The sequence below is a fragment of the Anomaloglossus baeobatrachus genome, chromosome 6, assembly GCF_048569485.1.
Source record: "Anomaloglossus baeobatrachus isolate aAnoBae1 chromosome 6, aAnoBae1.hap1, whole genome shotgun sequence".
Lineage (NCBI taxonomy): Eukaryota > Metazoa > Chordata > Amphibia > Anura > Aromobatidae > Anomaloglossus > Anomaloglossus baeobatrachus.
Genome location: NC_134358.1, coordinates 340,217,019 through 340,240,583, shown reverse-complemented (window position 1 = coordinate 340,240,583; position 23,565 = coordinate 340,217,019). Strand labels below are relative to the sequence as shown.

Sequence of the window (23,565 nt, the reverse complement as noted above, 5' to 3'; positions counted from 1 at the left end):
CGTATACTGCTCCAGACCGCCGGGCCACTACCCGTCCGCGGTCCTTCCAGCAACCTCCGAGCAGTCCCCCTCCAGACAATCACTGCCGTTGCTGACCTTGCTGACACTGTCCTGCACACAGCCGGACCAACTTCAGGCTTTACTACTCTCACTTTTACTCTTTTCCTCTTTTCTCCACTACTACTTCACTTTCACTTAGCTCCTCTACCACTTCCTTCTACTTCACTCCCCTAAACTCTTCTCTCTCTCTCTGTTCTGCCTGGTTCCTCCCGCCTCCAGGGCTGTGTCCTCGGTGGGCGGAGCCAACCGCCTGGCCCACCCCCTGGTGTGAACATCAGCCCCTGGAGGAACCTGGAGAGATTTTCAACCTTGAAGTGCCAGTAATAGGCAGGTTATATTCATAGAGGTCTTCCCTCCAGGTGCCACCACCCTGCTAAATGATCATCGCTGATTCGGGATGATGCAACTCTATCTGGTAGAACTTCGAGAGCTGACACCCTTTCATCTTTGAGAAGCTCAAGTCCATATACACAATCAAATCCATCATATTTTATAAGATAAACAGAAGGGGTATTTGAACACTGCCCTCTTTCCAGCCATGTTGTATCCTGCAACCTACAATATTTCTTCTTGATTGAGAAATTGGTTTACTTGGTCCCATATTGCTTCGATGTTTCTTGTGAGAGGTCCTTTTCTAGATCATATTTGCAGAAACATCTGCATGTGCTGCAGCAGCTCGTGATCGCTGAGCTGCGACCTTTCCAAACGGAGTCTTCATTCATCTGTGTATGCAAGGGCAGTAACACTGCCAAACTAAGGTGAAAATGAGTCACTTCAATCTGATGATATCATTACAGTCTACATGAAACATATACCCATTTTTTCCACCTCACACGCAAAGAGATTTTTGTCTGTAGTGCCAGTATTCTGGGAGCAGGAGGCCTACATCTGTCTGTCATGTATCTCTTGATTTCTTAACATTTTAATGCCAAGCCACATCCTGTGTGTTGCATGGACCATAACTCCCTACTTTGCAAAGACACTATGACGAAATGGGGGGTCAATTGATGTCACTTTTCTTCTGTGTCTAACGAAAATGTTTTTAAATCTCAACACTCCAAGTCGGGTTTCAATATTCTCTTTTGACTGAAGTTTCAGTGGTCTGGGAGCAAGAGGCCTACACTTGTGTGTCATCTTGCTGTTTCTTATGAAGGTAGAAATGCTGTTTCTTGCCTTGTTTCAGGACTGGTCTCACGCAGCCATATTGCTTAGTTGGCCTATTTGTAGTTTGTGCCAATTGTTGCCACTTTTCCTGTTGCCTGATCTAAATTTTTGGAAATGTAGAGACTCCAAGTAAGGTCTCCAAGCTTGCTTTTGTCTGTACTGCCAGTCTTCTGGGAGTAAGAGACACCTGTCTGTCATCATGCTGTTTCTCATGAAGGTAGAAATGCAGGTTCTGGCCTTGTTCCAGGGCCGGTTCCACACGGCCATGTTGCTTTGTTGGGCTACTTGTAGTGTGTGCCAATTGTTACCACTTTTCCTATTGCCTGACATTAATTTATAGAAATGTGAAGTCTCCAAGTAGGGACTCCAAGTTGGCTTTTGTCTGTAATGCCAATTGATGTTACTGTCTTGCTATATGCCTGAAATTCTGTTGAATTTTAAAATTTAAATGCCAGGCCACATTCTATGTCAAGGCAATTAGGCAGTGCTTAAATTAATATGCATCAGAGAACACAGGTAAAATATATCTTTGTACCGTGTTAGCCAGTAGAGATAAAAAAAAGTTTGTTTAAAAGAACTGAGAGTCCTCAGTAGTTGATACCTTTTAATGGCTAACTGAAAAGATGGTAATAATAGCAAGCTTTCGAGACTACTCAGGTCTCTTCATCAGGCATGATATAACACAAAATCTGAAGAGTCACATATTTATACACAACAGGACATAGAATAGTGCAGTAAATACTGCAGAGAACACAGTGACACAGGTACAGAGTTGTGGAACACTATCCAGGCCATTTGATAAATGGCCACTGAACCTGGAGCCAGGGAACGTGGCGGCACTACGCCTGGGTAACATCACATATGTACTTCATGGATCAACCTGGTTGTATAGACATTTTTAGGGCCCTATTATGTCCTGTATGTGCTGCTGCAGGAGGCACATTTGCTTTGTCCTTATTTTTTAAAATTGAAATGCTGGGCCACAGCCTGCGTGATGCATGGACAATATCTCTCTGCTGTGCAAAGACACTACGGGGAGGCAGGCAATTGATGCTACTGTACTGCTGTCTGCCTGAAAGGTTTCTAAATGTTGAGACTCCAAGATGGGTCTCAAAGTTGTGTCTTTTGGGTAGTGCCAGGTTTCTGGGAGAAACAGGCCTTCACCTGCCACTCAGTCATGTCTTCATTTTTAAAACTGACATGCTGGGCCACAGCCTGTGTGTTGCATGGACCATATCTAGATGCTTTGCAAAGACACTATGGGGAAGGGGGCAATTGTTGCTACTGTATTGCTGTCTGCCTGAAAAGATTTTAAATGTTGAGACTCCAAGATGGATCTCAAAGTTGTGTCTTGTGGGTACTGGCAGGGGTATGGGAGCACCAGCCTTATACCTGTATCTCATCCACCTCTATATTTTTTATGTCAATAGTCTAGGAAGCTAATGGCTATGCCAAAACAGTGGTATTGCACTGTAAAACATTTTGCTGTTTTGGAAGGTGTTTGCCCCACCATCAAAATGTGTTTTCTCTGCCTTACATTTCGCCTCCCATTTAATCCAATAGGGTTTGGTAAGGTTAGCTAACAGTTTGGATTCGGTTCAATGAATGGTGGGCGAATGTACCGTTTATTCGGGTGGGCTCAGCGAACTGAACCTTGAGATGTTCGCTCACCTCTAAATCCTATGTGACTGAAAATGACTAAAACTGTCAACATTTTTAAAACTGCACCCTCAAAATACTCAAAACCACACCCAAGATATTTATTAAATTTTAATTTTTCCAACAAAAATATTGCTTTAGCTCGAAATTTTTCATTTTCACAAGAGTAACAGCAGAAAATGGATAATACAATTTGTTGTTAAATTACTACTGAGTACACCAATATCCCATATGTGGTAGAAAACTACTCTTTGGGCGCATGGCAGGGCTTGGAAGAAAATGAGTGCTATTTCACTTTTGGAATGCAAATTTGGCTGGAATAGACCATCTTGCATTTGCAGACCCCCCTGCTAAACAGTGGAAACCCCCACAAGTGACCCCATTTTGGAAACTACACTCCAAAATTAATTTATTTAGAGGTATGGTGAGAACCTTGAATCCACAGATTCTACACAGAATTTTACAACGTTAAACTGTGATAATGAACCAAACTAATGTTTCTCACAAAAATGTACCTGTCGTGCAATTTCTCCTGAGTTACTGATACCCCATATATGGTGGAAAGCTACTGTTTGGGTGCGCAGCAGGGCTCGGAAGGGAGGAGCAACATTTGACTTTTGGAACACAAAATTATCTGAAATTGTTAGTGGACACCATGTTGTGTTTGCAGAGCCTGTAGGTTCCTGGCCCTAGTAATATACTCACCCTCCTGTATGTTCACCTTCTGCTGATGCTGTACCAGTCCTGCAGCACCATCTTGTGACCCAACTTCTGACTGTCTGGAAGTCAGAAGTTATATCACAAGCGCTCAGTGCAACTCTGAGAGCCAGAACGAAGCCCTCATAGACTTACATTGAAGAGTGACCTCAAGATCTCTCCATGAAGCAAACTGCAGAAGGCTTACTGGAACGGCGATGATGCTAGATATGAGTAGACAAAAAGCAGAAAATGTAGCAAAAAAAGTAAATAGTAGTAGTACATGTAAATAACTTAGGGTACTTGGTTAACTCTCTTTGAGAGCGTAAGAGCCATCCCACCTTAACAAGATCTACCCAGTTTTGACTTCTATTTTGTCTTAAAACCTTATCTTGTGTCAGTGACATCAATGTAAATATGGGCAGAGAAGGATGGCGTGCAGCTGCAGCCACCTGTCAATGCAAAGCTATATAGATGAAATGACTAGCTGACAGAAAATAACCATGCCCCTATTTATGCAAAATACAAAAAATACAGAAAAAAAGTAAGTTAGAGCATAAGTTGGTATACATATTCAATAACATTGTTCTACAGTCAATTAGTTCAGAGTTGAAAACAGTTGAATTCAACTAATTTTGTGGTGCTAAAAATGAATATGATGCTTAAATTTGCTGATTAGCTCTAATTTTCAAGATCCAGGGGAAGTTTGAATTACTTATCATACCTTTCATGTAGGATTGTAGAAAAATGGTATCTATATTATTTCATCATTATTATTGCATTGTTAGCTAGTCTAATACATCATCTATTTAGTCTATTGAGCCTTCAATACTCTATTATTGTAGGGTGACCAATCAAAAAACGTAACCTCAGCTCTGATTACATAATCATAATTACAGTTGTATCACCTAGTTTTATAAATGTTTTGTGCAAGGTATACAGTTTTAGTATTTCTTAGCTTAGTTTGTTAGCATATTGACGTGTTTCTATATGTCACATATGGCTCGTTTATAAATTAACAAAGTGGATATTTTTTGCTACAGAAGCGGAGAAGTTACTTTTGCCTCACAAAGGAGAAACTTGACTACCATGATAATGAAAGCCTATAACTTGTATTTTGGCTTCATAATAGGAGATCAGGACAAGAGTTGGGCTCCACACATATGCTGCAATAGATTGCCATCACATCATACCCAGATGTTGCATGGGAAATGGCAGTCTATGCCTTTTACCATCTCAATGACCTGGAGAGAGCTAACTAATCACACTACAATTTGTTTTTTTTTGCATGGTGCTTCCCATTAGGAAAGGAGTTTCAAAGAAGAAGTGGACTTTACAGTATCCAAACATTCCATCTGGAATACACCCAGAACCACATATAGAAGAACTGCCAGTCATTAAACATCTTTCTCACATGGCCCAGACTTTCTGTCAGCAACCTCACCTGACCCATACCTTATAACATAAAGTAAACTGAACAATCATGTTAGAGATTTGGATCTGCCCAAGATAAAAAAAAATGCTAAAAAAATCATACATTTGAGACCCACAAACGATGCTTACCTTGCAGATGGAGTAAGTATTGTATAGAAGCTGTATTGGTGCTGTATAGATAAACCAGTGTGGAATCGCCGCACAGAGAACTCTACAAAAATCTCTAAACAACAGAAGCTCATGAACAATCTTTCCAAGCTCGGGGGTCACCAATAAGAACGCACTAGCGATCACCAATCGGAGCTGAGGGGGGTGTGTAAAAAGGACAGAACTTCTGTCAGGGAGTGTAATCAAAAAGTTAATTTATTTGGGGGGCAGAGCTAGCTGATGGCAAGATAGGACATAGTTAGACGGAGCTTCCGCTTACCCGACGACATACCAACGGCCAAAGACCGACAATCAGGTGTAAGTGGCAGCCGATGGTACTCAGAGAGGGCGGACACTGGAGGCACCGGCTGCGGAAGTTGAGGAGGCTGGAATCCCCCGTTACTTCAGCTCACAAACGGTGCGGCCGACCAGCAGTACCCAACTCAAGATGGCACCGGCTGAAAAACATGTGCGGCAGGAGGACGGCAAGGAGGCCTCACAGCAGCTGGACACGGATGCTGGTAGGGCAGATGCTATCCTGACTTCTGCACCCTCGAACCCACAGAGACCTGCAGGGAGATCATTATACAGCCACAGCAGGCTGCACACAAAACCCCAGCCAGGGAATGCCAAAACCCCAGCTCACCGGCTCCAGTGGCAACAACTGTGGGGGGGAGAGGGATGCTGCTGAAGAGCACACAAACAAGCAGCTCCACATAACTAATGAATGATAGCGTTCTGGAGGGGGGCCCCAACCTCAGAGCTATACAAAGGGTGGGAATGGGAGCCCAGCCCTGGATGCAACACAGGGAGAGGATGAGCGTTGGGACTGGAAAGAACATATAAGAGCTACACCAATAAGGAGGAAGATGGATTCCCTGCTGGGAGAGCTAAATGCATCACATAAACAGGATATGTATAACATGCAGTCAGAAATTAAGCAAGTGGGTCAGAGGATGGCTGACATAGAGGATGCTCAAGAACAAATATTCTCCCAATTAGATACTCACCACCAAGTGTTGTCAGATCATTCCTTACAACTGCAAGATATTTTAACCCACTTGGATGATATAGAAAACCGCCACCGCCACAACAATCTGCGCATGAGGGAGCTAAAGGAATGAGTGGAACCAGCACAGCTAGAGAACTGGGCACAAAAGAACTTCAACAATCTCCTCCAGAGAGACCCAGAGCGGCACATTGATATAGACCGAATTCATAGGGCACTGGGCCCTAAATCGTCTGATCCTGCACGCCCGAGAGATGTAATCTGTAGAATTCATTTCTATAAAGCGAAGTAAGCTATCCTCAAGAGCTGCAGGGACAATGGGGCAGGCTCCTATCAAGGGACTTCTCTGCTGGTACTCCCAGATCTGGCACGCAAAACCCTGCAACTGCGCAGGGCTTTGAGACCATTGCTCTCCACTCTACGAGACAAGGACATTCCATACAGATGGGGGTATCCTTTTCAGCAGTCAGCAAGGAAGAATGGGAAAATGACGACTCTCAAGGACCTAGGAGATCTTCCAAATTTCTTGGGGACTTTTGAGCTGCCCATGATTAATTTACTAGATTGGCCAACCCCGAAAACACCGGCACCTCTTCCACCTAAAGAGCAGTGGAGTCAAGTACAGACCCGGAGAAGCAGAGGATCTCCACAGTGTAACCACTGTTGAGATGACTTGTCGTTGTCAGGTTTAGTTGAAGGAGTTGTGGAGGGGGATAGGTGGCCCCCTTTTTTTTTTCTGCATCCTACCCGCTGATGCCGTCCTCATTTCTTGTTTCTCCATCAGGAAGATATTACTTAATGCCTCTGTTTTTCTTTTGTTTATAGCGGGCTCATATTATTTCAGAATCTAGGTTTCAACTTCTACTTGAGCTCTTATCATCAAAATCTTATATTTCCTGATTAGTATTTTGTTACATCATGATGCTTTGTTAGTTTCTGTGATACATACATTTCCAAATTGGGGGGTTCCGGGCCTCCTCATCCGTTATATGCCCGGGTGGGAGGCGTCATGGATGCCCCATAGTTTGTGTACTAGTTCCGGGGGCGGGGGCTTCCAGCCTGTTGCTGGAGGCTTCTCTCACCTCTCTTAGGCTCTGTGCGCACTAGAAAAGTGATTTTTCTCAAGAAAATTTCTTGAGAAACTTCTGGGAGTTGAAGATTTCCGCACCTGCGGAAAAATCCGCGGGAAAAACCCTTGCGGATTTGCCGCGGATTTACCGTGGATTTACCGCAGGTTGGTCCCTGCGGTTTTGCAATAAATAATATAGATAATCGATAGACAGATAATAGAATAAAGGAAAGAAAAAAAGAAGAGAACAACGGGGCGCCAAATCTAAGTGTAGATGTGTGTAAACACAGATTGTATGATCATACGAATTTTACACTCACCGTGCAGATTTCTTCTGTTTTCGCTAGTATGATCCGTGTAGTGGATCAACTCTCTTATTAATCCTCCAGTATGCAGCACGAATCCTCGGGAAAAACAATGAGAGTACTGAACAGGTGCTCCCACGTGGGTAATGGAGTAAAGACAAAATCCCTGATTGCCGCACGGAGACATGTCTATTTTTTTCTGGCATCACTGATGTCCCACGGACCACACAGTGGTGTGGTCCATGAAACACGTGCCAGAAAAAAACGTGCTTTTAAAATGAAAAACATTTTTACTGACCCGGCTTCAGCGGCGCTCTCTGCAGCCCGTGCAGCTTGCTGCTTCTGAGCCGGCTCATTACTGTCGCGCATATTCATGATGCACGACACAGCCGACCCGGAAGCAGCTGCTGCGGGGGTCAGCGCCAGCCGGATGCTGCACCGCGGGAGCGATCAGCACCAAGGACAGCGGGAGCGCGCACAGGTGAGTTGATTTCTAAGTGCAATCACGGGCCACGGAGAACGAAGCCCGGATTGCACTTAGACAACCCACGTGCGCCGTAATTCATGGCACACGGAGGGACATGTGCGTGTTTTACACGCCAGTGAAAAACGTCAGTGTTTTTCACTGACGTGTGAAACGGGCCATAGATAGATAGATAGATGAGAAAGACCTATATAATGTCCCACCTCCCTGCATTTTCTAAGCTGGCACCCTTTAGTGACTTTCATGTGGCACTAAAGGGTGCTTAGCCTTGTATTTAGCCATAAAATAAATAAATAATTAAAAAAAAAACGACGTGAGGTCCCCCCATCTTTTGTAGCCAGCTAGGGTAAAGCAGACGGCTGCAGCTTGCAAACCACAGCTGGCAGCTTCACCTTAGCTGGTAATCGGAAATAGAGGGCACCCCACGCTGTTATTTTACATTAAATAAATAATTTAAAACAAAAAACGTGGGGTCCCCCCCAAATTGGATCACCAGCCAAGGTAAAGCGGACAGCTGTGGTCTGGTATTCTCAGACTAGGGAGGTCCACTGTTGTTGGACACTCCCCAGCCTAAAAATAGCAGGCCGCAGCCGCCCCAGAAGTGGCGCATCCATTAGACGTGCCAATCCTGGCGCTTCGCCCCAGCTCATCCCGTGCCCTGGTGCGTTGGCAAATGAGGTAATATATGGGGTTGATGCCAGATGTGTAATGTCACCTGGCATCAAGCCCTGGGGTTGGTGAGGTCAGGCGTCTATCAGATACCCGACATCACCAACCCAGTCAGCAAGAAATAAAAAATAGACAACAAAAAAAGTTTTATTTGAAAAAACACTCCCCAAAACATTCCCTCTTTAACCAATTTATTGAAAAGAACAATCAATTCCACGTCCGGCGTAATCCAATAAGGGGGGGGGCACGGTGATCCATACCATAGTCGCTGTCCCAGTCAATGAAGAACAGAATGTTCCACATTGGCTGGGAGAGCAATGCAGTGACCTGAGCTAACATCAATAGCCCAGGTCACTGCAGGGGATGCCGAGCACTGCCATCAGGAGCATAGATGAGATCATTACCTTCTGTGATCATCTCCTGTACTGCTGACGTCAGCGCTGTTACTGACTTCTATGCCTGCCGCGTTGTCAGAAGTATCGCGAGAGCCCGTGACGTCACCGCTAGTGACAGTCTCTGGCTGCTCGCGAGACGGGCATAGACAGCAGTGACCGCGGTGACGTCAGGAGGCAGGAGATCGTCACAGCAGGTAATGATCTCACCTCCTGACAGCAGCGATCGTCATCCCCGCGGCTCCCAGCACTGCAGGGTGTCAGTGTCTGCATGCGCTGCCGCGTGACAGGCTGCTGACACTGCGGGCACACACTGACACCCTGCAGTGCAGGCAGCCGCGAGGCTGGAGCGGGACACAGACTGCACGGGCACCCGCCGGACGTCACACGGAAGTGCTTCTGTGCGGCGTCCAGGCAGTGTGATGTTTGTGTTTACTCTGCTCCGCTTCCTCTTCCTGGCATAATGACATCGCTTCCTACAAAACCGCAGGCAGCGATGAGCATTACCGCAGGTAAATCGCGGCTATACCGGGGGTATACCGCACATCATTTGCTACCTGCGGTATACCCCTGGAATTTCGCGATTCATTACAGTGAATGGAGTGAAATTCCGGGGGTATACCGCAGGTACCTGCGGAAAATAATGTACATGCTCATTTTCTCAAGAAAGCTTCTCGAGAAAATTTTCTCAAGGAAATTTCTTGAGAAAAATCCGCAGTGTGCGCACAGCTATTTTTTTTTCTCATAGGATTTGCTGGGAAATGTCTGCACAAAGATTGCAGACATTTCTCAAGAAATTTCCGCAGCAAATACGCGGGTAAATCCGCGGGCAAAACGGCCTAGTGCGCACAGAGCCTTAGGGTTGCAGCTATTTGTTGTTTTTGACAAGTGTCAATATAGTTATATAGGAATCTTTTCTGAAGCAACCTGCTGGTTAGCATTTCTCTTTCTTCATTAACCCCTACTATACTCACATTCTCTTCCTTCATCCTTCCTACCTTTCTTCTCTACCTCGTCACCTAATATCCCTTTTACCATGGTGTTGCATATACCCTTCTGCACGTATAACGCCAAGGGATTAAACAAGGCAGAAAAAAGGAGCCAGATCTTATACCGTTTACATAAAAAGAATGTTAAAATTGTTCTGTTATAGGAGACACACTTCGTAGCAGGCGGTGTTTCCAGCTGTAAAATGAAAAACTACCCAACGTGGTTCCATTGCCCCCATCTGGGCCTAAGGCATGCGGGGTCTCAGTGGCATTCCATCGGTCCTTTCAACCTGAAGTATTTGATACTTGCTTCGGCTCGGATGGGCGCTATCTCTTTCTTAAGATATCCTTCTTGGGCAGTATTTATACCATTGCTAACGTTTATTTTCCAAACCAGGGACGGGTGGCGTTTGGTATGGAGGTACTTAGGAAACTCTCAGAATTCGCTGGTGGTTCTCATAACATATTGGGAGGGGACTTCAACCTGATCTTGGACCCAGCCGTGGACTCGTCTTCGGGTAGGTCAGCTGTCCCCCACTCTGCGATACGTAGACTAAATAAAGAGTTGGTGTCTCTTAGACGGGTAGACCTCTGGAGGATCTTGCATCCTGGAGGTAGGGACTTTAGCTTCTACTCACTAGCACATAATAGCTACACAAGAATAGACTATTTATTTGTCTCTCACGATCTCCTGGACAATACCCCAAAATGCTCATTAGATACCTTTTTGTGGTCGGACCATGCGCCAGTATATGGAGAGGTGGTAATGATAGAAAGAGGCGGTTTGGGATACTCTTGGAGGCTTAATGATAACTTATTGAATAATGACGTGTGTCTAGAGGAGCTCCACTCAGCAATTGCACTAAAGTGGAAGCCCTGAAATGTGTAATTCGAGGCATCTGTATCTCCCATGGATCCCGACTCAAGTGGGAAAGATCGATGGAGCTAAAGGAACTATTACTACAATTGGGTTTGAAAGAAGCAACAAATAAAAGCACACCTAATGATGTCCTTAAAGCAGAGCTATCTACCTTACATCATCAAATTATATCCATTCTGGACCAGAAATCCTTGTGTTCCAGAGATATAGCTCGTAAGAATTTTTTTGAATTTGGGGACAAAAGTGGGAGACTGCTTGCCCGGACCCTACATCCCACAGAGACATAGCCTCCGATCCTTAAGGGTACTTTACACACTGCGACATCGCTAGCGATCGCGTCAGCGATGTGAAATTCTAGATCGCAAGTGCGATCTTTTGAGGTCGCACATAGGTCATTTTACGCATGTGCGATCTCAAAAGATCACTTGCGATCTAGAATTTCACATGGCTAGCACGATCGCTAGCGATGTCGCAGCGTGTAAAGTACCCTTTACACTTAACAGAAAGACAGGGACCCAGATCCATTCCACATCTGACATACTGGAAGAATTTAAGAAATATTATGCATCGCTATATAACATATCATCCCATCATCCATCAGACACCGCAACTTCTGGCCAAGACATGCGAGGTTAAATCGGGAAAACAATCCGGGGACGTTGGGAGTGGAGGAAGCTGAGGAGTTGGAGGTTGACTTTACAGGATTAGATCTTAAAGAAGTTATCAGCAACCTTAAAGCAGGGAAAAGCCCTGGCCCAGATGGCTTCACTCCTCGGTTTTATAAAATATGCTGTGAGGCGTGTGGCCCTCTGATGCTGAAAGCTTATAATTCCATATCTAAAACATGTGGTTTCCCTAAACAATCTCTCCAAGCCCGGACAACGGTTATCCCCAAACCAGGGAGGGATCCCTTGTTATGTGCCAACTACAGACCTATATCGCTTATTAACATTGATGTTAAATTATACTCTAAGATGATTGCACTACGCCTACACAGCCATATTCCAAAACTGATTCACAAGGATCAGGTGGGATTTGTCCCAGGGAGGAAGGCGTGGGGCAACACCATTAGAACTATATCTTTGACCTCTTGGGTCAGACAACAAAAAATCAATGCTTGCCTTTTGACGGTAGATGCTGAAAAAGCATTCGATAGGGTTCATTGGGGATTCCTTGATGCCTCTCTCCAGGAGATAGGGGTCTGTCCACGGTTGAAAAATTGCATAATGGCGCTATATCAAACTCTAACAGCACAGGTGAGCATAAATGGCCGCCTGTCCAACCCATTTGACATTAGGAACGGCACCAGGCAGGGGTGCCCATTATTCCCATACTGATACATCATAGTAATGGAGTTTTTAGCAAACGCTATTAGGAAAAACCCTTCAATCAGGGGAACACAGGTGGGTCCCAGTTCCCACAAGAGGGCCGTGTTTGCGGATGATTTACTGCTTTATGTTACTCAACCAAGGATAAGTCTGCCGGCCGTCTTGGTGGAATTTGAGAAATTTGGTAAATTTTCAAATTTCTAGGTCAACCTCTAGAAAACGGAGATATTAAATGTTTCACTCTCATCTGAGGAAGAGAGAGTGCTTAAACCTTCCTTCCCAGGTTCCCCAGAGGGATTTTTAGCAGGCCATACGGGTATGGATTTCCAATGGCCCCTATTATCAGACCATAAACGGGCCCCTGAGGGCCGAATCCTTCCAATCAATAAACTGGGGGCCAAGATTTGGAAGGAAGCTAAATCCATTTTTGGATTCCAGGATGTACCCGTCGAGACCCCCTTATGGGGTAATCTAGACCTCCCCCACTTTTGTGGATTGTCGGGCTTTGGGGATTGGAGGAGTCATGGAATAACTTCCCTGGCCTCTATTGTCCGTGATAACGTGCTCTGCTCTTTTACACAACTGCAGACAGAGTATGGTTTGCCGATACATACAAGTTCAAGTACCTCCAAGTTAGACATGCTTTCCGGGCTCAGTTCTCTGGGCGTGAAGTTAGATTTTCTTCATTCCCAATCATTGGAATCATTAGATCACAGGGCCCTGGAGGCCTGATCTCCAAATTATACTCATCCCTTATTCGGGCCAAGGCCATGAACAATCCCCTCTCCGTGCTGCGGAAATGGAGAGCTAAAATCCCTGAGTTGGATGATATAGCCTGGGACGACATAGTTGAATCCCACACTCTGGTCTCTCCCGCAATTAACAATAGACTCATTCAATTGTAAATTATCCATCAGAGCTATATCACACCAGTAAGACTAAATAAAATGAATAGCACTGTCACGGACGCGTGTCCGAGGTGTGGGAGATGCGCTGCAGATTTTTGGCACATGATTTGGGAATGCCATTTTATCCACTCCTACTGGAGAGAAGTGGTACTTGTGCTCACTTCGGTAATGGAGAAAGTGGTCCCTATTAGCCCAATCCTATGTCGATTTGGAGTCTTGAACACTAACTCCTGGACCCGTTCCAAGAACTCACTACTGAAGAAGGTCCTATTCCTGGCCCGTAAGGGCATAATACTAAATTGGATGAACCCCCGCCCACCTTCTAGAGCGTCTTGGATAGCCCCCGTGAATGCCATAATTCCTCTAGAGCATTTTATATTCAAGAACAGGGGCTCTCAACACAAATTTGAGGAGATTTGGGGTGGGTGGTTGGGGCCCCCCCCTGACTAGAGGTTCGCCCAGCTCCCTGGTCTCAAACTTACATGGTCTTTTGTCTTAAGAAAATTTTCCTTTTATTGTGTATACTCTTGCATTAGCGCCATTCATAGAGATTCACATCGTTATCTTGTGGTGCGACTTGGTCCTAAGTATCCTGAAGAAATAATCGATGTCCCCTTCGAAACTCCCTTGATATAACCTGTGACTGTATATTCTCATGCTGTCATATGTCTTTTGTAATATGTACAAATAGTATGGTTGATTGCTGATTTTGTCATACTTAACCTTCAATAAAATGAGTTTAAAAAAAAAAACACCTTCCTTCCCATTTAGATGGAGTAGCAATTTTATTAAATATCTAGGGATTAAACTGCCAGCAAACCCCCAAACCATATACGATTTAAACTTTCCAGACCTTTTGCAATCCATCCAGAAAGATCTCACAAATTGGCACAATCTTCCAAATTCTTGGTTGGGTAGAACTAATACTATAAAAATGGATATTTTAACCAGAGTTCTATACTTTTTCCAGACCATCCCATGTAATATAGGAGAGCCCTTTTTGCTTAAGTTAAAAAGGATGATACGTCATTTTATCTGGCACTGTACTAAATCCCGTTTGAAACATTCTCTATTAACACGCTCACGGTGGGAGGGGGGAACGGAGTTACCTGACTTTATGGTTTATCATGCAGCTGCAGTGGGCAACTGTATTCTAGACTTATTACATAACAAAGAGAGTAAATTATGGGTAGAAATGGAACATATTCTGGCCCCAACTGGTGCACTGGGAATTTTTTGGTTATCCTCTGTTGAAAACTTAATAAACATAGAGAAGACTCTGCTCCTCCATCTATTAATAGGTACATGGCATACTATCAATAGGAGATACGGCCTGACCAAAAGTCCGAGACCCCTGACGCCTCTTGTGGGTAATCCTCAGTTCCCTTGTCATTTACACGAACACCACCCCAGACTTATTTCGGTATGCACAAAGGGAATCCCTTGTGTTAGGGATGTGGTGTCCTCCTCAGCCTGCAGATCACTGAATTCTTTATTAGGAGACAGAAGGATGGAACCGGGGCACTGGTTTCTATATCTCCACCTCCGAAGTTACATGGATTATTTGGCTCCGGGGTCCGGGTCTGATGAGGAAATGACCCATGTTGAAAGGCTATGTATAGCTCAGGAGACACCAACTCATACAGTATCTACAATTTATATAATCGTGTCGCTCCAGGGTGGGGTGGGGGGGCTGCACGGATATGTCGACCATTGGCATAGAGAATTGGGCCGTGTTTTGAACACACAAAAGAACAGTATCCAGTAGGATACAAGAACTAAACTATAAAATATTATCTATTATCTAGGTGGTACAGAACACCAGAAAAACTCCACAGGATCTTTCCAGAGGTTGTGGACGAGTGTTGGTGTCAGGGATCCCCGGGGTCAATGTTACACATTTGGTGGTTATGTCCAGTGGTTAGAAAACTTTGGGACTAAATTTTCTCCTTATATAACCATCTTACACACTTGGATGTGATTCCCGCCCCAGAAATAGCATTACTCTCCATGTTTACCGGATCGGTTTCCAAAATACGTAAACACCTATTGTCCTACTTCATAGTCTCAATGAGATAGATTATTCCCAAGCACTGGAGAACATCATATGAGTTGAAAAGAGTAGATTGGGTTGAAGCATTAGATATATTACGACGCTTAGAGGAGTTAAGAATGTCTGACACCAACACAACTCATGCTTGGTTTACTACTTGGTACCCTTGGATTGACTTTAGAGAGTCACAACAGTTTCAGATCTGGCTAACTCTAGGCGTTCTGGCTTAGGAGGGGCCCGCGATGGTTGGGTCATGCGGCCAGGGTGGGCTGCGGTGCGACATCATGGTACTATTCCCCCCTTTTCTTTCTCTTCTCTTTTCCCCTTCTTGCCTATTTCTTATCTTCTCTCTTTCAGTCTGTCTTTTCTTTTCTTTCATCTCCCCCTTTGACTCATGTCTCCTTTCTTTTATTTAATTTTTGCTCGTATTCTACTTTAGATAAAATCCTGGAATGGGAGTTCCTAGGACCCTTCCTTCCATTCCGTTAGTTTAGGGTAAATACATATGTTGCAGTTTACAAAGGATAATTTGTAAGAGGGTATTTGGACAGTAGGTGACGTCTACATAGGTTTCCGGTGATCATTATACCACCAGCTGGATCTCCGCCTGAATCCGGAAACCCCATTCCTTATATACGGAGGACGTCATAAGTGTGGAAGATAAATGTTTCATTGTCTCATTAACCTAAATTTAAATCTAATCAATTAGAATTGTAACTGTTGGATGAAAATTGTACTTTCTCTTTCATTTCATTGGGGGACATAGGACCGTGGGTTATGCTGCTGTCACTAGGAGGCTGACACTACGTAGACAAAAAATGTTAGCTCCTCCCTAGCAGTATACACATCGAGCCGGAGGCGGACTCAAATCAGTTTTTGCTTAGTGTCATAGGAGGCTGATGTGGGCCATCTCGGCCCCCCTCAGCCACTTGATTGCTTGCGTATTTTTCATTTTTCTCGGTGACGCTCATCGCTCTTATTCCTGTTTTTTCTCTTTCTGCAAGTGTCGTCTATTTTCATCCCTCATCCTCTCCAGTCCTGTGGGTACCACTCTCCAGGGTTGCAGAGGCTTGAGATGTCGGGCCCTCTCCCCGGTCCATTCCCAAGGTACCACTCCCGGGATTGCATGAGGGGCAGATCCGTCATGGGCACCCCTGATCCACCCTGCGGTATTACCCCAAAGAGTGCACAGGGCTAGGCAACAGAGACTGGACCTCCGCAGCGCGTATGGATTTTCTGATGGGGCCCGCAGCACTGTCTACATTCGCAGAGGGGCTCCCACCCCCCACCCGGCGTCCACCTCCCTGCCTCTCCACCCTCCAGAGCTCTCTGCCTGCACACCGGACATCGCTGGTGCGGTGCCGCTGTTATCAGGTAGGACCTCCCTTCTCCTACCTTCTCCTCCTCGGGCAGCTGCAAATTTAGGCCCCCGTCTCTGCCTAGTCGCCCTGCGTCCCAGTCACGTCCCATCGGTCTGCGGAGCGCACCGGCACCTGTGCAGAGCTTCCTTCCTGCACACCGGACATCACTGGTGCGGCGCCGCTGATCTCAGGTAGGACGGCTTGTCTCTACCTTCTCTCGCTCCAGCAGCTCCAACATTTAGGCCCCGGTCTCGGCCTAGTCTCCCTGCGTCCTAGCCACGCCCCCCGCTGCAATGCTATTGGCCGTCGGCCATTCCGCCCCCGACTCCGCCCACTGCTCAGTCTCCTGGTATCACAGTGTGGGTGGTGGATGCTCTTTTTTTCGCTCTCACACGGCTCCTCCTCCATCCCCCTCCAGCGTCCATCTTTATCCTGCAAGTAAAAAAAAAGCAACTCCTGGTCTGCTGATTGCTGAGGCTGCAGCGCTCCAGTTTTTTCCTCCTGGCTCTGGTGTGACCTGGATTCCTCTCCCTGGACTGGTGGGCAGCACACAGGACCTGGGTAAGCACTGCTCCTACGGAGTTAGCCCTCACTAGGTAGCCCTCACTTTATTTTAGTGACTGGTTGGTTGCTCTCCTGTCTCCTTCCTAGAAGCCACAGTGAGAGTTCCTTTGCACCCCATGCCTAATCCTAGGGCCGCCCGATCCAAGCAGGCCCCCTTTGCCTCATGCTCCGCCTGCAAAATCCAAATTCCCCCTAGGCCAGGACGTTCCGCTATGCTCCGGCTGTTCTGCAGACCCGCAGCCTCCACAGGACTCCTCCGCTGACGCCTCAGATGCTGCCGCCGCAGCCTCAGATACTGCAGGGCCCTGCGTCCCGCCAACTCCCGGCTGGTTGGCGTCCCTGTCTCAGTCCGTAGATTCCCTCGCTGAGGCCTCTCGGACCGTTGCACAAGCGCTGTGCCTCTTGCCGACGCTCGGCCATACCCCCGCAGGCCTAGCGCAATCTCCTCAGGAGGAGGTGAGCCCCATGCCTCCGACCTCTCTGGTGATGACTCAGACGTAGCACCTCTGCTTGATTCCGAGCAGGTGGCTGATGTTCGGCGCATGGTTAATAGCCTGGTAGAAGCGGTGAATCAGACTATAAAGGTACAGACAGACCCCGTCTCCTCTCAGAGCACCCAAGTCTCCTTTAAACGGACGAGGCGGGCCCATAACGCATTCAGTGGACATCCAGAGTTCGCTGAGTTACTGCGCAATCACAGGCAACAACCGGACACGGCGTTTACCAGCGGTAAGTCCATTAATTTACATTATCCCTTCCCCGAAGGGCTCCGAAAAGAATGGGCATGCTCCCCTGTGGTCGACCCGCCAGTGTCCCGCCTGACTCCTCATCCCTAACGGTACGTCTCTCAGGGACTCCACGGACACCATACGCAGCGGACTCCGTACCATCTCTGCTGATCCGGAACTGGTTAACATCTCAGGTGAGTACCTTCTCAACGCAGCCCTGGCGTCTGCCAACTGCACGGCCCAAGCCTCTAGCAACAGTATGGCCATCTGTCGAGCCCTCTGGCTCAGGACCTGGAATGCAGATGCGACCTCTAAAGAGTCGCTGACTTCCCTTCCGTTCTTAGGTGAACGTCTTTTCGGAGATAGGCTAGACCAGTTGATCTCCGAGGCTACGGGAGAGTACCTCTCTTCCCCAATTTCGGCCTAAACGCGTCCTGAATCGTCGTGTCACCGCTCAGTTCCAGTCCTTTCGCAGCCACCTCAACCTTTCAAGACGCCTCAATCCCACCAACAGTTCCTCCGCCTTGCGATAGCAGTTGACCACTTCCAGTTCACGGCTCTACCCTTCGGCCTCGCATCTACCCCCAGAGTGCTTACAAAGGTCATGGCGGCTGCCATGTCCATCCAACACTCCAGAGGTGTTATGGTCATTCTGTACTGGGACGACTAGCTGGTCAAGGGTTCTTCCTTCGAGGACTGTCGTCTTGGTGTTTAGATCACCATCGACACCCTTTCGCGACTAGGGTAGCTGATCAATCGGAAAAAGTCCTCTCCGACCCCGGCCCGGCGGATCACCTTTTTAGGCACGGTATTCGATACCATCCAAGGTCGGTTATTCCTTACACAAGAGTAGATCTCTTCCCTGCACCGAGGCCTCCGTACTCTCTGCCATCCGCGCCCGGTTTTCATCAGGTTTGGTATGCGAGTCCTCGGTCAGATGGTGGCGGCGATCGAGATGGTATCCTTTACCCAGTTTCATCTTCGGCCTTTCCAGCTGGCCTTGTTGAAGAAGTGGGACAAATCTCTCTTTTCTCTGGACCGCAGGTTCCGTCTATCATGGTGACCCGCCACTCACTTCATTGGTGGACCAGTCTTTGCAACCTCTCTCTAGGAAGGTCCTTTCTTCGTCTCCTATGGAGGATAGTGTGACGCAAGTCTCCAGCACAAAGCCGATGGACACCTCAAGAGAGTTGTCTCCCTATCAACATACCAGAGATCAGAGCCATCCGGTTAGCCTTGCTACAATTTCAGCACCGAATACAGGGTTGCCAAGTCAGGATCCAGTTGGACAATGCCATGGTGGTGGCGTACATCAACCACCAGGGAGGCATAAGGAGTGTCATGGCGATGGGAGAGGTCAAGAAGATCTTGCACTGGGCCTGGTCTCTTCACTCCCTAATCTCGGCAGTACACATCCCTGTCGTGGACAATTGGGTGGCCGATTTCCTCGGCAGGGAAGGCCTTGCTTCAGGCGAATGGTCCCTCAACAGGGAAGTCTTCAGCCAGATTTCCGGCAGATGGAGGACTCCGGACATGGATCTAATGGCCTCCCGATTCAACTATCAAGTTCCACGGTTCATCGTGCAGTGCCGCGACCACCTGGCGCTAGGTGTCGATGCCCTCACCCTGTCATGGAGCCAGTTCAGGCTCCCGTACATCTTCCCACCGCTTCCCCTGATCCCGAAGGTTCTCTAGAAGATCAAGGCCGAAGGTGGCTCCAGAGTGGCCCAGACGAGCATGATTCGCGGAACTCACTCAGCTCCTCGCAGACGCCCCGTGGCGCCTTCCAGACCATCCAGATCTTCTGTGGCAGGGCCCTCTCTTCCACCAGAACTCAGAAGTCCTAAATTTAACGGCCTGGCTATTGAATACTGGCTACTAGCTCAGGCAGGCTTTTCGACAGGGGTGATACAGAAAATGATTAAGGCCGGGAAGCTATCTTCTTCGAGGATCTATTACCACACATGGAGAGTTTCCTCCTGTGGTGTGAGGAGCACATCATCTCTTCTCCTCTCTCCTTCTCCCTTCCTTCATTGCTGGCATTCTTGCAGTCAGGTCTGGATGCGGGTCTCTTGCTCGCCACCCTTAATGGCCAAGTGTCGGCTCTGTCAATTCGGTTACAGAGGCCTCTCGCTTCTCACCCGCAAATCAAGACTTTCATCCAGGGAGTCGCCCATCTAGCTCTGGCGTATCGTCTTCCACTAGAACTGTGGGACCTTAATCTAGTGCTGGGTTCACTTCAATGTCCTCCGTTTGAACCTTTCCGAGATTCTTCCTTTTCTCACCTGTCTTGGAAAGTGGTTTCCTCGTTGCCATCACTTCTTTACGAAGATCGTAAGAGCTGGCAGCTCTCTCTTGTCGTTCCCCCTTTTTAGTCTTCCACCAGGACAGGGGGTGCTCCGGCCAGACCCCTCTTTTCTGCCCAAGGTGGTCTCGCCGTTCCATCTAAATGAGGAGATTGTGCTTCCGTCATTCTGTCCTGGTCCTTCTCTCAGCCTGGGAAGGGCCTTGCACACTCTGCACCTGGTACGAGCCCTCAGAATTTATGTCTCCAAGACCGCACCTTTCTGTTAGACCGACAGTCTGTTCATCCTTCCATCCTGTCCCAAGAGGGGCATGCCGGTATCCAAGGCCACGATTGCCAGATGGATCTGTTCCGCCATATTTGAGGCATATCAGATGAAGGACGGATCACCGCCACGGGGAGTAAAGGCGCACTGTACCCGTGCAATGGGAACCTCTTGGGCGATTAGACATCAGACTTCGGCCGGCCATGTCCGCAGGGCCGCCACCTGGTCTAGTCTGCATACCTTTGCTAGGTTCTACCGTGTTCACACCCAAGCATCGGCAGATGCCAGTCTTGGGAGAAAGGTTTTGCAGGCGGCAGTAGCACACCTGTAACAAGGTAAGTGCATTCAGGTCTTGGGCAAGACCGACAGGGGAAGCTATTTCCTGCCTATCTCCGGTGCTTGCCTTCTTCCCACCCAGGGACTGCTTTTGGACGTCCCACGGTCCTGTGTCCCCCGATGAAACGAAAGAGAAAGAAGGATTTTTGTGTACTCACCTTAAAATCTCTTTCTCTGAGTCTTCATTGGGGGACACAGCGCCCACCCTGCTTGTTTTTGTTACATATTGCCTGCTTATTTCAGTGGTCCATGTTCCCAGGCCACTTGTCGCACTGCTACTTTGTTATAGTTTTTACTTTGACTTATGTATGGTTGTTTTGGTTCTCCTCCTACTGCTTGTGCACTAAACTGATTTGAGTCCGCCTCCGGCTCGGGGTGTATACTGCTAGGGAGGAGCTAACATTTTTTGTCTACGTTGTGTCAGCCTCCTAGTGACAGCAGCATAACCCACGGTCCTGTGACTCCCAATGAAACGAAAGAGAAAGAGATTTTACGGTGAGTACACAAAAAACCTTCTTTTGTACACTTGTTTTGATATAATAATAACAATAAAGATATATTAAACATAAGTTCATTTATTACAGTAATTCAACACAAAAAGGGAAACGCATACTGTATATTATATAGAGTCATTACAAACAGAGTGATCTATTTCAAGTGTTTATTTCTGTTAATATTGATGATTATGGCTAACAGCCAATGAAAACTCAAAAGTCATTATCTCAGAAAAGTAGAATACTTTATAAGACCAACTGAAAAAATAATTATTTTTAACTCAGAGATGTTAGCCTACTGAAAAATATGTACAATAAATGCACTCAGTGCTTAGTTGGGGCTCCTTTTGCATAAATTACTGTATCAATGCGGCTTGGCATGGAGGCGATCAGCCTGTGGCACTGCTGAGGTGCTATGGAAGCCCAGGTTGCTTTGATAGCAGCTTTCAGGTAGCCTGCATTGTTGGGTCTGGTGTCTCTCATCTTCCTCTTGACAATACCCCATGGAATCTCAATGGGTCAGGCGTGTTTGCTGGCCAATTAAGTGATACTGTGGTTATTAAACCAGGTATTGGTTCTTTTGGCAATGTGGACATCTGCCAAGTCCTGCTGGAAAATGATATTTCCATCTGCAAAAAGCTTGTTGGCAAAGGGAAGTATGAAGTGCTCTAAAATTTCCTGGTAGACAGCTGCACTGACTTTGGTCTTGATACAACAAAGTGTGGAACTACATCAGCAGATGACATGGCTCCCCAAAGCATCACTGATTTTGGAAACTTCACACTAGACCTCAAGCAGCTTGGATTGTGTTCGTCTCCACACTTCCTCCAGACTCTGGGACCTTGATTTCCAAATGAAATGCAAAATTTACTTTCATCTGAAAACAACACCTTGGACCACTGAGCAGCAGTCCAGTTCTTTTTCTCCTTAGCTCAGGTAAAAAAGAGTTTGTTTAAAAGAACTGAGAGTCCTCAGTAGTTGATACCTTTTAATGGCTAACTGAAAAGATGGTAATAATAGCAAGCTTTCAACACTACTCAGGTCTCTTCATCAGGCTCAATATAACACAAAATCTGAAGAGTCACATATTTATACACAACAGGACATAGAACAGTGCAGTGAAAAAAACCAAAAAAAAACAAGTTATGTGAAGCAGAACGATCACTATGGCAAGGGGGCAAACGTGTGGCACATAACTTTTTTTTTTGTTTTTTTTTCACTGCACTATTCTATGTCCTGTTGTGTATAAATATGTCACTCTTCAGATTTTGTGTTATAGCATGCTGTCACGCTCCCCGGGTCCTCTGCTCCGCTCCCCGGCTCACCTGCCACGCTCCCCGCTCTCCAGCCTCCATTGCCCGCGCTTCCCAGGCCTCCTGGTCCCCGCTCCCGGCGCCCGTCGGCTTCCCAGCCCCAGCCCGGCTCTGCTGCTTCCTCCTCTCAGCTTCCTGCCCTGGCTTCTGGCACCCGGGCCGCGCGCATGCGCATTAGGGCGCGCGCGCGGTCACTGACCCTTTCTTAAAGGGCCAGTGTCCACTGACAGGAAATGAAGCACACAGGTACAGCGTATAAAGGGGTTTAATGTCCAAGGGGGCGGGGCCTGTTCTTCGTGTTTCCCAAGCTAGGAGTCAGGTCTCCTTGTGTTCCTGTGAGATACTTACCTCTCTCTCTTCTAGAGCCGATCCTGCATTGCCATCCGGTCCTGCCGAACCCCGAACGCTGACCATCTGCCATCCTGACAGTCCGTACCATCTCTTTTCCCTGCGGTGACCCGTCATCTCGCTCCAACGGTTCCGGACCCCGCCTGACATCATCCCGGCTTCCGAACCTGAGCTCCATCACCCGGACTACCATCAGTGACCCCGTGGTCCCAGGGATTTCTCCATTGTGCTCTTGTGCGCGGACTGTCCTGCTACCTATAGTGCTCCGGCTACCGGACTCCTTTCCCTCATCGGGGAGTTCGGCCCAGTGGATCCACCTCCCGGGTCTGCCCATCCACCTGGCCCTAACAGTAAGAACAGGCCATGGATCCCGCCGAAGCACTAGCGGCCTTGCATGAGGAACTCCAACGCCAGCGTGAAGTCCAGACCCGCATGCTGAACTTTATGACTTCCGTGGACGCCCGCTTGAACACGCTACAAGCATCGGTCACATCTTCAGTGCCTCGGGCCTCCACTAGTCAATCCACGGCCCCAGCTCCCGTGGCAGCCTCCTCGGATGCTTCCAGACTTCGTTTGGCCTCACCACCCCGGTACGCCGGAGATCC

At 47.3% G+C, this 23,565-nt stretch overlaps 1 protein-coding gene across 8 annotated transcripts in view; it reads left to right on the top strand.

The window, feature by feature from the left end:
- CTNND2 (catenin delta 2) overlaps nt 1–23,565 on the top strand; it is a 3,073,686-nt gene that overhangs the window by 163,216 nt on the left and 2,886,905 nt on the right. Inside the window, exon 1 of one of the 8 annotated variants that reach the window (XM_075314965.1) lies at nt 10,587–10,595. The exons of the other annotated variants lie outside the window; for them this stretch is intronic. The gene's annotated coding sequence lies outside the window, so the exon portion shown is untranslated. Of the gene's footprint in view, nt 1–10,586; nt 10,596–23,565 lie in introns of those variants that run through there. 8 annotated transcript variants of the gene reach the window in all.